The sequence below is a fragment of the Panthera pardus genome, unplaced genomic scaffold, assembly GCF_024362965.1.
Source record: "Panthera pardus isolate Hobbes unplaced genomic scaffold, ASM2436296v1 HiC_scaffold_17, whole genome shotgun sequence".
Lineage (NCBI taxonomy): Eukaryota > Metazoa > Chordata > Mammalia > Carnivora > Felidae > Panthera > Panthera pardus.
In genome coordinates this window covers 108,551,902-108,565,226 of record NW_026526732.1, presented here as the reverse complement: position 1 = coordinate 108,565,226, position 13,325 = coordinate 108,551,902, and positions in this window count along the sequence as shown.

Below are 13,325 nucleotides of genomic sequence, written 5' to 3'. Positions count from 1 at the left end.
CCTGAATGAATCTTGAAAAAGTGGGGGCAAGATTTCCGCAGCCTCAGTGCTACGACTGAATTGCTGTTGCTTTCTTGATGCTTCTGTCCCATGGGTCTGAGCTAACCTCAGACATATGAGAACAGGCCCCCGATGATGAGGGAGGACGAGCAAATGAGGGGATACAGCCATCACTACATAGGAAATGACAGATATAATGAACACTGACAGGGCTGTAGGGCAGGTTCTGTGGAAGAAGACGATGAAGTAGGATTTCCATGGGGTGTTGTTTAATCAGGGAATGCTCCCGGGATAAACAGGGTGAGGGAAGGAAAACAGTAGAGAATGTTGCTAAGCAAGGATGTCGTCTCTAGTGGAACAGAGCAAGTGCCTGATCCCATGAGAAGCTGGCCAGAAATCTCCAGAAGAACCATCCATCTGTGATGGTAGAAATACTCTGTCCTCACTGTCCAATACTATGCCCACCCTTTACCTGTCATACCTGAGCACTGAAAATGTCCTAGCTAAGAAATTGAATTTTACGTTTTATTTAATTTTAATGAATTTAAATTTAAAAAACTTATGTGTCTACTTACTAAACTATTGGGCAGCACAGCTCTGGAGCATGGATTGCATCAGATTCAGGCCTGCCTTGGCGTTGTCACCTTTTGTACATCCCATAAGTCTGTCACTGGCTATAAGCTGCCCCCACCATGTCCCCCAGAGCCCTTGGCAATGTGGCTCCCTCTCAGCTGAGGGAAATTCTCTTAAGAAGAGAATGGCTCTGAACCTTGGAGCCCACACTCATACCAACTAGGGTTTGGATAGGAGCCCCAGCAGGTAAAGAGCATCTGGGCAGGTCACCAACAGCGTTCATACAAGAGTCCATTCATGATCGTGTGCAAGGACAGAAAGACGGGACCTAGAGTACTTTACACATCACCTCAGTGCAATCACACACGCACACACATACACACCACGACACTTCTCTAATTCATCTACATGTAATCGTTTAGGTGTGTTATTACTTCTTTCTTCTCAAAATGGTGTTTTTAAAATTTATTTTCAGAGAGGGAGAGAGAGAGGGAGCGCAAGCAGGGGAGGGGCAGAGAGAGGAATAGAGAGAATCTCAGGCAGGCTCTGCAGTGTCAGCACAGAGACAGATGTGGGTCTCGAACCCACAAGCCATGAGATCATGGCCTGGCTGAAATCAAGAGTCAGACGCTTAACTGATTGAGCCACCAGGCTGCCCGTTCAAATCAGTATTAGAACTCATTTGAAGAATCACCACTTCTTGTGAAAATAAAGTCAAAATAATTTTCCTTGACAAAATATACATAAAATGGAACTTCCCTGTTGTAATTTTCAACATCGGTTTTTAAAATTCCATGAAAACTTTAGATATTTGGGGAGAAAATACATATTTAATAATGATAGCCACTAACAATAAGTTTTAAGCATAGCAAGGAAATATTATCTAAATTCACACACCATAAGGAACCAAAGGGAAAGTATGAAAGCATATAGTGTCATACTCTAGTATTCTAATACTGAAGGCCATATGTTATTCCCAGAAACAAAGCATATTTAATTATTTTCCACATGTTCACAGAGAGTGCAATGCATGTACTACATTAATCAAAAGTCTAGGAATTACCTGGTGGCATCAGTAAAGAACAATTACACTCAGTTCATATATTTCATGAACTTTCAGGGTGTATTACTTTACACAATTCACCATGTAAGCATACAGATAAACCACTTTGTGTTTGAACAATTGCAACTGAAAATAATCTGTTCCTAGAGCAACACAGAGACTTAGTGCCATTTTACTCACCTTTATTCACCTTCTCAGTGGGATCTAAGCCACTTTCCTACCTCATTCCGAGTTACTGCCTAATTATAGCTCTACGGATGGGAACACGGACATGTTTCTGTTTCTGTTGTTTCCTGACTTGATAATTTCAGCCACTCTGACAGGTGTGAGGTTGTATCTCATTGTGGTTTTGATTTGCATTTCCCTGACGATGAATGATGTTGATTATTTTTTGATGTATCTGTTGGCCATCTGGATGTCTTCTTTGGGAAAGTGTCTATTCATGTCTTCTGCCCATTTCTTCACTGTATCATTTAGAGTTTGTGGGGGGTTAGTGAGTTTGATAAGTTCTTTATGGGTTTGGGATATTAACCCTTTATCTGAATGCCATTTGCAAATATCTTCTCCCATTTCATATGCTGCCTCTGAGTTTTGTTGATTGTGTCCTTCACTGTGCAGCAGCTTTTTATCTTGATGAAGTCCCAATAGTTCATTTTTGCTTTTGTTAACTTTTATCTTATGTGTTGTTCCAAAGCTATGTCTAGCAGAGTCTACTTGAAGTTTTTAATTTGAAAAGAAGCTATTTAAACATCTCACCAGGGTATAACCCTTATTCTTAAGGTGAATCATAGTGAGAAGACTTTTGAATTTTTTTTAAGTTTATTTATTTATCTTGAGAGAGAGTGAACATGAGCGGGGAAGGGGGCAGAGAGAGAAGTTGACAGAGAGAGACAATCCCAAGCAAGCTCCTCACTGTCAGCCCAGAGCCAAACATGAGGCTCAATCTCACAAACCGTGAGATGCTGACCTGAGCCCAAATCAAGACTCCAACGTTTAACTGACTGAGCCACTGAGGCACCTCAAGACGATTTTGAATTTACATCTAAGTGACAATCACTTGTAACTATGCACAACCCCCACAATGCTTGTGCGTGTACAAAGATCCATGAACACACAGTGGCATACACACAGCCTTCATATTAGTTATTATTGTGACTTTTAACAATCCCTTAAATAAAATTTGTATTTCAAAAGTGAGGACATTTACACCCATCCTGATACATTCAGACACTTGTGTTACAATCTTAGTTCTACATTACTCAGCCGTAAAAAGGAATGACATCTTTCTTAAAAATGAGTTTGTTAATGTAAATATAGTTGACACGCGATGTGGCATTAGTTTCAGGTGTACAACATTGAATCAGCCTCCCTATATGCTGTGCTGTGCTCACAACTGTAGCCGCCATCTGTGACCATACAACATGATTACAATATCATTGACTATAATTTCTGTGGTGTACCCTTTATTCCTGTGATTCACAAAAGAATGAGATCTGGAGGCACATGGGTGGCTCAGTTGGTTGAGCATCCGACTTGGCTTCTGCTGTGGTCATGATTCCATGGCTCGGGGGCTCATGCCCCACATTAGGCTCTGTGCTGACAGCACAGATCCTACTTGGGATCCTCTCTCTCCCTCTCTTTGTCCATTCCATGCTCATGTTCTCCCTCTCTGAAAATAAATAAACTTACCAAAAAATTAAAAAAAAATTAATATCTTTGTCTGACTTCTTTCACTTAACATAATGCCCTCCAGTTCCATCCACGTTGTTGCAAATGGCAAGATTTCATTCTTTCTCATTGCCAAGTATATTCCATCGTATATATAAATCACATCTTCCTTATCCATCTGTCACTTGATGGACATTTGGGAATTTTCCATAATTTAGCTATTGAAAGTACTGCGATAAACATTAGGGTTCATGTGTTCCTATGCATCAGCACTCCTGTGTTCTTTGGATAAATACCTGGTAGTGCTATGGTTGGGTCGTAGGGTAGTTCTATTTTTAATTTTTTGAGAAATCTCCCCACTGTTTTCCAGAGTGGCTGCACCAGTTTGCATTCCCACCAACAGTGCAAGACCCTTCCCATTTGCCCACATCCTTTCCAGCTACTCTTTTTGCCTGAGTTCTTAATTTTAGCCACTCTGAATGGTGTGAGGTGGTATCTCAGTGTGGTTTTGATTTGTATTTCCCTGATGATGAGTGATGTTGAGCATTTTTGTTATGAGTCTGTTGGCATCTGGATGTCTTTGTAAAAGTGTCTATCCATATGTTTTTCCCATGTCTTCACTGTATTATTTGTGTTTGGGGTGTTGAGTGTTGAAAGTTCTTTATAGGTTTTGGATACTAACCGTTTATCTGATAAGTCATTTGCAAACGTCTTCTCCCATTCCGTTGCTTGTCTTGTAGTTGTGTTGATTGTTTTCTTTGCAGTGCAGAAGCTTTTTACCTTGATGAGGTCCCAGTGGTTCATTTTTGCTTTTAATTCCCTTGCTTTTGGAGACAGGTTGAGCAAGAAATTGCTGTGGCTGAGGTCAAAGAGGTTGTTGCCTACTTTCTCCTCTAGGGTTTTGACTGTTTCCTGTCTCACATTTAGGTATTTCATCCATTTTGAGTTTACTTTTTGTATGGTGTAAGAAAGTGCTCTAGTTTCATTCTTCTGCGTGTTGCAGTCCAGTTCTGCCAGCACCATTTGCTAAAGAGACTGTCTTTTTTCCATAGGATGTTCTATCCTGCTTTGTCAAAATTAGTTGGCCATACATTTGTAAGTCCAATTCAGGATTCTCTCTTCTGTGCCACTGTTCTATGTGTCTGTTTTTGTGCCACTACCCTACTGTCTGGATGATTACAGCTTTGTAGTAGAGGCTAAAGTCAGGAATCGTGATGCCTCCCCCGTTGGTTTTCTTTTTCAACATAACTTTGGCTATTTGGGGTCTTTTGTGTTACCCTACAAATTTCAGGATTGTTTGTTCCCGTTCTGAGAAGAATGCCGGTGCAATTTTGATTGGGATTGGATTGAATGTGTAGATTGGTTTGGGTTGTGCTGACATTTTAACAATATTTGTTGTTCCAATCCATGGGCATGGATGTTGTTCCATTCCTTCATGTATCCTTCATATTCTTTCATAAGTTTTCTATAGTTTTCAGCATACAGGTATTTTACATCTTTGGTTAAGTTTATTCCTAGGTATTTTATGGTTCCTGATGCAATTGTAAATGGGATTGATTTCTTTATTTCTCCTTCTGCTGCCTCACTATTGGTGTATAGAAATGCAACTGATTTCTGTACATTGATTTCATATCCTGAAACTGCTAAAGTCATGGGTCAGCTCTAGCAGGTTTTTGATGGAGTCTTTCAGGTTTTCCATGTAGAGTATCATGTCCTCTGTGAAAAGTGACAGGTTGACATCTTCTTTGCTGATTTGGATGCCTTTTATTTCTTTTTGTTGTCTGATTCCTGAGGATAGGACTTCCAACACTGTGTTAAACAACAGTGGAAGGAGTGGACATCCCTGTCGTGTTCCTGATCTCACGGGGAAAGCTCTCGTTTATCCCCATTAAGGATGATATTAGCTGTGGGCTTTTCATATATGGCTTTTATGATGTTAAGTTATGCTCCTTCTATCCCCACTTTCTTGAGGGTATTTATTAAGAAAGAATGCTGTATTTTGTCAAATGGTTTTTCTGCATCATTTGACAGGATCATATGTTTCTTATCCTTGCTTCTTGATGTGATGTATCACAGCAATTGACTTGCAAGTATTGAACCAGCCCTGCAGCCCAGGAATGACTCCCACTTGATCATGGTGACTAATTCTTTTAATATACTGTTGAACTCGATTTGCTAGTATCTTGTTGAGAATTTTTGCATCCCTGTAATTCTCCTTTTTAGTGGGGTCTCTGTCTGGTTTGGGAATCAAGGTCATGCTGGTTTCATAGAGTCAGTCTGGGAGCTTTCCTTCTATTTCTATTTTTTGGAACCACCTGAGAAGGATAGTTATTAACTATGCTTTAAATGTCTGGTAGAATTCCCTAGGGAAGCCATCTGGCCCAGGACTCTTATTTGTTGGGAGATTTTTGATAACTGCGTCAATTTCCTCACTGATTATGGGTCTGTTCAAATTTTTTATTTCTTCCCGTATGAGTTTTGGTAGTGTGTTGGTCCATTTCTTCCAGGTTGTTGGCATATACTTTTTCATAGTATTCTCTAATAATTGTCTGTATTTCTGTGGTGATAGTTGTGATCTCTCCTCTTTCAATCATGATTGTATCTCTTTGGGTTCTCTCTCTGTTTTCTGTTTGAGCACTCTAGCTAGGGGTTTATCATTTTGTTTATTTCTTCCAAAATAACTCTTAGACTCATTGACCTGTTCTACTGTGTTTAGTTGGATTCCATGTTGTTTATTTCTTCTCTAATCTTTCTTATTTCTCTTCTGTATGCTTTGGAATTTCTTTGCTCTTCTCTACTTCCTTTAGGTGTGCAGTTAGGTTTTATATTTGGGATTTTTCTTGTTTCTTGAGATAGGCCTGGATTGCAATGAATTTTCCTCTAGGAAAGCCTTTGCTGCATTCCAAATGGGTTGGACTGTCATGTTTTCTTTTTCATTTGCTTCCATGTATTTTTTTAAATTTCTTCTTTAGTTGCCTGGTTGACCCATTCATTCTTTAGTAGGATGTGCTTTAACCTCCCTACATTTGGAAGCTTTCCAAATTTTTTCTTGTGGTTGATTTCAAGTTTCCTAGCTTTTAGATTATGGTATTATCTCATTCTTTTACATTTATCAAGGGCCGTTTTGTGAGCCAGCATGTGATCTATCTTGGAGAATGTTCCATGTGCACTCAAGAAGAATGTGTGTTCTGCTGCTTTTGGATGAAAACTTCTGAATATATCTGTCCAGTCTATTGGGCCTTTAACTTCTTTGTTGATTGTTTCCTTCTTGAGTTTCTGCCTACATGATTTCTCCATTGTTGTTAATGGAGTGTTAAAATTTCCTGTAATTACCATATTCTTACCAATCAGTTCATGTATGTTTATCATTAATGGGTTTATCCATTCGGGTTCTTTCACGTTGGTGGCATAAACATTTACAAATGTTAGCTCTTCTTTTTGGATAGACCCCGTAATTATGATATAATGCCCGTCTTCACCTCTTGTTTCAGTCTTTAGTTTAAAACCTAGTTTTTCTGATATAAGGATGGCTACTCCAGCATTCTTTTGACTTCCAGTAGCATGATAGATGGTTCTCCATCCCCTGACTTTCAAGCTGAAGGTGTCCTCAGGTCTAAAATTGACCTCTTGTAGACAACATATAGATGGGTCTCGTTTTTTATCCATTCTGATATCCTATGCATTTTGATTGGAGCATTTGTCTGTGTACATTCAGAGTTATTATTGAAAGCTATGGATTTAGTGTCATTGTGTTATCTGTAGGTTTCATGCTTCTGGTGATGTCTCTAGTCCTTTGTAGTCTTTGCATTGTTCCACTCACAGAATGCCCTTCAGGATCTCTTGCAGGGTTTGTTTAGTGGTCATGAACTCCTTCAGTTTTTGTTTGTGTGGGAAAACCTTTATCTTTCGTTCCATTCTGAGTGGCGGACTGCCTTGCTGGATAAAGGATTCTTGGCTGCATGTTTTTCCTATTCAGCGCATTGAATATTTCCTGCCACTCCCTTCTGGCCTGCCAAGTTTCAGTGGACAGGGTCAGGTGTGTACTACCCTTATGCATCTACCCTTGTGGGCTAAGGCCCGTTTGTCCCTAGCTGCTTTCAGAAGTCTCTATCTTTGTGTTTTGCCATTTTTCACTATGATATGCCGTGGAGAAGGCCTATTCCTGTTGAATCTGAAGGGAGTTCTCTGTGCCTCCTGGATGTGGATGGCTGCTTCCTTCCCCAGATTAGGGAAGTTCTCAGCTATAATTTGTTCAGATAAACCTTCTGCCCCTTTCTCAATCTCTTCCTCTTCTTCTGGAACTCTGATGACATGGACTATTACTACGTTTCTTTGAATCGCTTATTTCTCTAATGATCCCCTCATGGGCTCCTATTTTCTTACCTCTTTTTCGCGCCTTCCTCTTTTCCATTACTTTAACTTCTGTTTCACTAATTTCCCCCTCTGATTCCTCCTTCCTTGCTGTCACTGCCTCTAGTTTATTTTACAGTCATTTGCAACATTTCTTGACTCATCATAACTCTTTCTTAGTTCCTTGATGTCTGCAGCAATAGATTCTCTGCTATCTCCTATGCGCTTTTCAAGCCCGGCGATTAATCTTATGATTATTATGTAAAACTCTCAATCAGATATATTGTTTATATCTGTTGTGAGCCATTCTCTAGGTGTCATTTTCCCTGGAATTTCTTTTGAGGAGAATTCTTCCTTTTTGTCATTTTGGCTAGTTTTCTGTCCTTTATGTATTTTAATAATTTGTTATGTGTCCTGTACCAGCGAGTACTACAATATTTAAAAGGGGTCATAATGCTGTCCAGGGCCTGGCACTTCAGGGGGTGTTTTTGAGCATGTTGCTTGCTCTCTCTTGTGAGTCTGGTTCCTTTATGTCCCTAGTTGTAGTGGTGGTTTGGACCTTCCACCAGGTGTGCTTTGATGTGTTCATTAAAGTAACCCTGGAAAATTTTAAAAGGGGGGGATGTGGTGGTGGAAGAGACCTTACCCCACACAAAGAGAGAAATGACAGGGGAGGGCAAAAAGTAAAGGAAAAAACGTGAAAGAATTGACCCAGGAGAGAATCAGAGAAACTTTGTAACTTAATCCAGAGAGAGAGGAACATTAAAAGGTGATACACAAGAGGTATAAACATAATACATTAAAAATGTCTGTTTAAAGAAACTAACAACTAGGATCGAGAAGGGAAGAAAGAAGAGGAAGAAAAGGAAAAAAATATATATGTAAAATAAGAATTTTCCAACAATCAAATCAGAAAATGTAAAAGGGCTGGACCGATATCTGATGGCGCCTTGGAGCGTGTGACAGCGTTGGCCTGGGGGAGGTGCCATCTGGTTCGGTCAGTGTCAATGCTGCTCCTGTGGATCTGCAGTTAGCAGGTGGGGTGCGGTCAGGGTTTGGCCAGGGGTGTGGTCCCGGTCCCCTGTGGCCCTGCTGTCCCATCCCTGAAGCCCCGCCATATGGTGATGGGGAGAACAACGGTGTCACCTCAGCCTCGCTCCCGGGACAGGTTGTCACGAGCCACCCTGTTGAGGCCGTCCTCTCAGTGTCGCCGGGGTGCGAGTGCCCCGGGGTGTCCTACTCTGCGGAACTGGCACCTCCCAGGCGCTCCACTGGGATTCTAGCCCTGACGTCTGGAAGAATCCTACTCCACAGCCCAGTCCAGGTCAGTGCCCCGTACCCCATCCAGAATTCATTCACATTTAAAATTAAGCAACTGAATGGTTCCTCCTTATAGATGTATATGTAAATATTTGGCAATTGTGAAGACAATCTTAACTGCTTTGTAAAACATCTAGGTAAGCACAGATGAAAGCTAGTGTAGCTGGGGTGGTCTAGGCGGTTACTTGTCCTATGTCAGATCTGTGAACCAATAGAAGAGACAGATTACGTCTCCTCTGTCATTGTCCTCCACAGTCATTGTCCCTGAGGATTGCCATGTCTGGGCAGGGCTCATTAAGAGTGTGGGGCATCCGTTCCCCAGAGACATCAGCAGGGGAAGGGATTTGGTTCTGTGTGCCAGCCCAGCCCCAGCTCAGAGTCAAAGCACCCTCTCGCCTGCTCATAAGGGTCTCAGTGTCACACCGGCAGGTCACCGTACTCAGGAAACGATACTGAGAGTTTGTGACTGCCTTCATCTTCTACCTCCGAGAGGCAAAGGGCAGATCTCTGGTACCACATGAGGATCTGTGAAGTCATCCTGAGATAGTGTCCTTTTGCTTAAGAAAAATGCATGGATGACCCAGTTCTGGTATAGTCAGCCTTTGTATTTCCTGGAGACACTGACCCTACATGTCCGTGTTCCTATCCGTAGAGCTGTAATTAGGCAGTAACTTGGAATGAGGTAGGAAAGTGGCTTAGATCCCACTGAGAAGGTGAGTAAAGGTGAGTAAAATGGCACTAAGTCTCTGTGTTGCTCTAGGAATAGATTACGTTATTTTCAGTTGCAATTGTTCAAACACAAAGTGGTTTATCTGTATGCTTACTTGGCGAATTTTGTAAAGTATCAGACCCTGAAAGTTCATGAAATATAAGAACTGAGTGTAATTGTTCTTTACTGATGCCACCAGGTAATTCCTAGACTTTTGATTAATGTAGTACATGCATTGCACTCTCTGTGTACATGTGGAAAATAATTAAATATGCCTTGTTTCTGGGAATAACATATGGCCTTCAGTATTAGAATACTAGAGTATGACACTATATGCTTTCATACTTTCCCTTTGGTTCCTTATTGTGTGTGAATTTAGATAATATTTCTTCTCTATGCTTAAAACTTATTGTCAGTGGCTATCATTATTAAATATGTATTTCTCCCCAAATATCTAAAGTGTTCATGGAATTTTAAAAATCGATGTTGAAAGTTACAACAGGGAAGTTCCATTTTATATATATTGTTTCATGGATAATTATTTTGGCTTTATTTTAACAAGTGGTGACCCTTGAAATGAGTTTTAATACTGATTTGAACGGGCAGCCTGGTGGCTCAATCAGTTAAGTGTCTGACTCTTGATGTTAGCCAGGCCATGATCTCATGGCTTGTGGGTTTGAGACCCTCATCTCTCTGTGCTGAGAGTGTAGTGCCTGCTTGAGATTCTCTCTGTTCTTCTCTCTGCCCCTCCCCCACTTTCCCTCTCTATCTCTCTCTCTCCCTCTCTGAAAATAAATTCTAAAAATACCATTTGGAGAGAAAAAAGTAATAACAAACCTAAACATTTACATATTGATGAATTAGAGAAATGACGTGGTGTGTATGTGTGTGTGCATGTGTGTGTGTGTGTGATTGCACTGAGGTGTTGTGTAAAATACACTAGGTTCCATCCTTCTAACCTTGCACACGATCATGAATGGACTCTTGCATCAACGCTGTTGGTGACCTGCCCAGATGCTCTTTACCTGCTGTGCCTCCAATCCAAACACTACTTACTATGAGTATGGGCTCCAAGGTTCAGAGCCATTCCCTTTTTGAGAGAATTGCCCTCAGCTGTAAGGGAGCCACATTGCCAAGCAGTCTGGGGGACATACATTGTGGGGGCAGCTCACAGCCAGTGACAGACTATGGGATGTACAATAGTTGCCAATGCCAAGGCAGTCCTGAATCTGATACAATCCATGCTCCAGAGCTGTGCTGCCCAATAGTTTAGTAAGTAGACACATACGTTTTTTAAACTCAAATTCATTAGAATTAAATAAAATGTAAAATTGAGTCTCTTAGCTAGGACATTTAAAATGCTCAGGTATGACAGGTAGAGAGTGGGCATAGTATTGGACAGTGAGGACAGAGAATTTCTACCATCACAGATGGATGGTTCTTCTGGAGATTTCTGGCCAGCTTCTCATGGGATCAGGCTCCTGCTGTTCCACTGGAGACCACATCCTTGCTTAGCAACATTTTCTGCTGTTTTTCTTCCTTCACCCTGTTGATCCCGAGAGCATTCTCTGAATAAACAACACCCTGTTGAAATCCTACCTCATCGTCTTCTTCCTACCCTACAGCCCTGTCAGTGTTCATCACATCTGTCATTTCCTATGTAGTGATGGCTGTATCCCCTCATTTGCTCATACTGCCTCGTCATCAGGGGCCTGTTCTCATATGTCTGAGGTCAGCTCAGACCCATGATACAGAAGCATCAAGAAAACAACAGCGATTCAGTCATAGCACTAACGCTGTGGAAACCTTGCCCCCGCTTTTTCAGGATTCATTCAGGAACCAGATAGGGCAGCTTGTTCATGTCAAATATATCAGTGAATGTTTTATATTTGAAATGTCTTAAATGGAGACATTATCCTGAGATCTTTTCCTTTAAGATGTGTAGTGTGCATAGACTAGTATATAGTCTTGTGGACATATGAATTCTTCCACTAAAACTTAGAATTTTATGTCAGCATTGAGCTATTATGGTAATTGGAAATTCCTACTCTATCACCTTATGTGTGTCAGTACTAAGCATTTAACCTCTCACGTTTGAGGCAGTTCAGTTAATTATTGGAACATTGTGTTCTTCTGAGATGTCATTTGAATAATACACTTTTTTGATGTGAATTATTACATAGAATGGCGATGTCTTTGTTTTGTAGTTCTGTTTAATTTTATTTTCACTAATAACATTTCTTTCTCTCCGTATATAATCTGTGCTTTTTCCAAGTATTTATCTCTCATATGCACAGTCATAATATAGGTGTAATCTATCACTGGGCTTTCCTGTACCGTGTCATATCATGATAGTTGCTAGGGACCCATACTTTGCTCCTTTGCCCAGGAAGAACGTGTTCAATATTTCCAGCCAGTTTCAATTACGTAGTTTTCCAGATGAATCCATCCCTCTTACTGCAATCAGTCATTTGATGGTACCAAACATAGATGATGGTTCTTAGTCTAATTTCGCAAGTCTTTAAATATGGTGAGAAGGAAATGAAATGCAATTTTCCATTAACCTCAGTGGACACATGTCCCTTCTCTTGGAAGATTGCTCTGTGTGGTGCACAAGCTTTAAGAGGGGTGGATGTGGAGAAGGGGAGGAGGAAGGAACAGAGTGACCCAGATCAACAGAACATACTCCTGAGAATCAATGGGAGAAAGCGCTTCCCAGCCTGATCTTTCCCATGTCTGGAGTTACTAAAGGATAATAATTTTCCTGAATTGTAATAAGAACAACAATAGCAGTAACATGGCAGACTATGAGATGAGTGCTGTGGTTCCCTCCCCGCGTGCAATCCAGCACGACACTGGGAGCAATTGTACCACTCAGGGACGATGACATTCTTGTGTCTTCTTCAGTGAGCATCTCCTTTGTCTGATATTTTATTTTTCAACTGAAAATCATAATCATTTTTGTACTTGTCAGATAGATAGCCATTATGTATTCTTACACACACACACACACACACACACACACACACACACACACACACGATCCTGGAAAGCAGCAAGTCATATGTACATGTTCATCTCACCAGGATTTTATCTTTTCTCAACTGTCTTCTTTGTCCTGATTGACATAATATTGTTAACATATACCATGATGTTATTCTAAAGGTGCAGTAGTATATCGGTGTTTTCTTGGGATAAGTTTACATTTTAGTTTTGTATTTCCTCACCTTGGTAGTGCTTCCTTAAGCAGGCACATTAAAACTTTGTGGGCAATTTATTTCAGGTAAATATATCGATACGTGTGTGTTTGTGCCTGAGACTCAAGCATGGTTTGTTATTTGTTCTTCTGAGCAGGTGTTAGTCAGAGAACACATCCTGTTGTTGCACACTTAGACTGTCACAAATAACTGTATAATTATTTCTATTAAGAAAATTTTTCTGCACAGATTTTTTATGTGGAGACCACTGATCATATGTTTATATGAAATCAAAAGACGTATAAAATAGTGTGAAATACCGTATCATCTCTTCAAATATTATGAATATTTCATGCCCGTTTTGTACCTGTTTCTTTCACACATCAATGGGTCCTCCCCCAAACCTGATTCAGATTGTAAAGTCTTAGAAGAATTAAAAATGCAT